The sequence below is a fragment of the Xiphias gladius genome, chromosome 7 (assembly GCF_016859285.1).
Source record: "Xiphias gladius isolate SHS-SW01 ecotype Sanya breed wild chromosome 7, ASM1685928v1, whole genome shotgun sequence".
NCBI classification, from domain to species: domain Eukaryota; kingdom Metazoa; phylum Chordata; class Actinopteri; order Istiophoriformes; family Xiphiidae; genus Xiphias; species Xiphias gladius.
The window spans coordinates 28,541,252-28,546,161 of NC_053406.1; positions in this window are offsets into that span (position 1 = coordinate 28,541,252).

Genomic DNA, 4,910 nt, shown 5'->3' on the forward strand with positions numbered 1-4,910 from the left:
AACACGTCCTCATGACGAAACAGGAAGTTTGTCAGTGCCTTGAAAAATGACTCATGAGCTTTTTTCTGAGCCGCTACCCCTCTGGTTAAGGTCTAGTTACTAAAAATAACTGGTTAAAGTTCAGGAAATTACTGCTGTCAGTTTTCTGGGGGGGGGGGCAGTCTTGGTTTCTACCTGTACCTACCTACACAACTTTCTTTCTACCTAATCATCACCCTTCTGCCCAGGCCCCCTACCTACCCACCTCTCTACCTGCACACCCAGCAATACACAGCTGGAGCTGGAACCGCAATAAAGAACACAGGGGATGTGTGTTTGTCTCTACAGCCTTGTGAACATGTAACACAACTGAAAACACACACACACACACACACACCCACACACACACACACACACACACACACACACACACACACACACACACACACACACACACACACACACACACACACACACACACACACACACACACACACACACACACACACACACACACACACACACACACACACACACACACACACACACACACACACACACACACACACACACACACACACACACACACACACACACACACACACACACACACACACACACACACACACACACACACACACACACACACACACACACACACACACACACACACACACACACACACACACACACACACACACACACACACACACACACACACACACACACACACACACACACACACACACACACACACACACACACACACACACACACACACACACACACACACACACACACACACACACACACACACACACACACACACACACACACACACACACACACACACACACACACACACACACACACACACACACACACACACACACACACACACACACACACACACACACACACACACACACACACACACACACACACACACACACACACACACACACACACACACACACACACACACACACACACACACACACACACACACACACACACACACACACACACACACACACACACACACACACACACACACACACACACACACACACACACACACACACACACACACACACACACACACACACACACACACACACACACACACACACACACACACACACACACACACACACACACACACACACACACACACACACACACACACACACACACACACACACACACACACACACACACACACACACACACACACACACACACACACACACACACACACACACACACACACACACACACACACACACACACACACACACACACACACACACACACACACACACACACACACACACACACACACACACACACACACACACACACACACACACACACACACACACACACACACACACACACACACACACACACACACACACACACACACACACACACACACACACACACACACACACACACACACACACACACACACACACACACACACCCACACACACACACACACACACACACACACACACACACACACACACACACACACACACACACACACACACACACACACACACACACACACACACACACACACACACACACACACACACACACACACACACACACACACACACACACACACACACACACACACACACACACACACACACACACACACACACACACACACACACACACACACACACACACACACACACACACACACACACACACACACACACACACACACACACACACACACACACACACACACACACACACACACACACACACACACACACACACACACACACACACACACACACACACACACACACACACACACACACACACACACACACACACACACACACACACACACACACACACACACACACACACACACACACACACACACACACACACACACACACACACACACACACACACACACACACACACACACACACACACACACACACACACACACACACACACACACACACACACACACACACACACACACACACACACACACACACACACACACACACACTCACACACACACACACACACACTCACACTCTCACACACACACACACACACACACACACAGACACACACACACACACACACACACACACACACACACACACACACACACACACACACACACACACACACACACACACACACACACACACACACACACACACACACACACACACACACACACACACACACACACACACACACACACACACACACACACACACACACACACACACACACACACACACACACACACACACACACACACACACACACACACACACACACACACACACACACACACACACACACACACACACACACACACACACACACACACACACACACACACACACACACACACACACACACACACACACACACACACACACACACACACACACACACACACACACACACACACACACACACACACACACACACACACACACACACACACACACACACACACACACACACACACACACACACCTACGGCTCTTTCTCTGTCTCTCCCTGTATAGAGAGACGGAAAACCAACGCCGGTCACTAAAACTAGTCACAGCCGGAAGCGGAAGAAGCGAGATGTAAACGGCCGTACCAGCGCTTTGCGATTTTAGTCCGTTTACTTCGAATCACGTCTGCTGTACACTGAGCCCAGCGTTCCTGCGAATTGGGTTCTCAATGGACGGTTGGAGGTTGGGGTGCTGGATGGACGCGTGGCAGGTCTAACTTTCTTACAGGAGATGATATATCGCATTTCACCACAGCTCTGCAATTAACGTTCATCTTCTCATTAACGCTAACCCTTAACAATGACTCATCGTTAATCTATGGTAATTTGCCATAACCATCATCTCTCCCTAACGTTAAACTGTACCGTAGCTGCCATGCGCAGATAATTGAGAGAGCTAGAATTTTTGGAATCCAGGGTTTTGTTGAATTGTGAAATGGACATTTTTGTCTGGCGACAGGATTGTTCACTCTACGCCACGGTTCTGCATCTGCGCACCTTGCTTAGACCTTAAAATGTATTCGGTTTACTTTTCCATTCGCATCTGTATGATATGAAAATCTACACCATCGTTACGCCGCGACAACTTTTAAAAGTAATCTGCACTCTAACTGCACCATCGGCGAACGATAAAGTAACATTGACAAAATTGAATACGGGCTTGAAGTTCAATGACACTCGAGATTTCACAGGCAGAAAAAGTCAGGTGGATTAGCCTCTGACGTTGACACGGGAGACCGTGATTCGAGTCTCGTGTGTTTTAACCACAAAGATGATCTTTCTCCATCCTTACCCAATTAGTTCAGTTGACCAAACTGAGCAAGTGTTAACCGTGAAGGCGAAGCATAAGAAAACGCTCGCGTGTAGATGCGAAGTGTTGAGCGTGACACACAATTGGAGGCTGGCTAACATTACCAAAGACAGACTCAGTATATTTTTTTCAGGAGGATGTTTGGATATGGATGAAGAAATGTTAAATTTTATTGAATGTTTAACAAGGCTTGATAAAGGAGACTGGCTCCAAAAATTAGGATTCCTCTAACGTCTTACTAACAACGAAGTTTTGGCCAAAGAAAAAAAAAAAAAAAAACCAAGCCGTGTAACGTTGGTTCAGCAGATGGCCTTGAGTTTGAGAGGACAAAGCAGAAATAAGACGGATCCTTGTACAGGTAAAATGGTCAGAGAAAGAGCTGCAGAGGCCTGTAATGAAGAGGAACAGCGCTCTTTCCCCTTGGCTGCCCTGTGGACACACAGGCGACAGCAGGGCAGTATCAGCTGTGATCATCGTTTATCACGGCGATAATAGGGCTGTTTGTAAGGTCTGTATCCGTTCACACGCTTTACAGTTACAGCCTCTTGAATACCTCCAATTACCATGGTCTCAGTGAGCTCTAGGCCGAGAGGTAACGTTAAATTTGGGAGAAAGAGAGCTGTGGCGTTTGACCGAAAAAGTGTCTTCCGGAGAGAAGATCTGTACGGTACAATATGCAAACGTAATACACATGATGGGCAAATACTTGGTTTCAAGACTTTCATCAGGCATTCAGGTATGATACTTCAAAGGACCAGACTGCTCTTATACTCGTACAGAAGGAATCTGCTACTGAAAACCTTATTCAGCATGTTGCCCATGGGTAGATGAGGCTGGAAAAAAAAAAAAAATACCCGTAATTTTGTGTCCACTAAAGCGTAATATCACCGTGCCCCCAAATCCAACCGAGATACAGCTCAGAATGAGCTGCGTGTGCCTAAAAGCACCTCAGTCATGTACAACATCGGCTCAGTGTTTCAAAGTCAGCAGCAGGAAGAGACGCAAGATTAAACAGTCCACGCCAGTCTGAAAGATTAGAGTTCAAATCCCACTAAAGGCTTTCATTTGAGTTTGTGTCAACGTTAAACATGTCAACGGTCTTACTGCCGGAGGTACACATGCATTAGGGTTCAGAGGAGAAAAAGTCAGACAGAGACGCTGGGGGGGAAAAAACAAAACAAACGTCAGCAGATTTTCTTTTCAAACCACACGAATCATGTGCGGCTAAACTTGACAGGACCCTCACTGGATGCTGAATTTGTCAGATCTGTAAATCATTAATACAATTACGGTTCCACTTTTGATCAGAAAAACACTACCGACCCAATAAAAACAGTACACAACAGTGTCTTGCGCAGTTGTACTGACTTTTGCCCATATTTTTTCCCGCCTTCAGGCCTAGTCTTTTCCCTGCGCTCGTCAAATTAACCCTGTAGGATGTTCCCATCCTTTTTTTTTTTTTTTTTCTCCTGCATCTGTGTTAAACAGAGTATAAAATATTGAGCAAAGATAGATTCATTCTGCCCACGGGCGCGGGGAGAGGAACCGTTTCCTGAA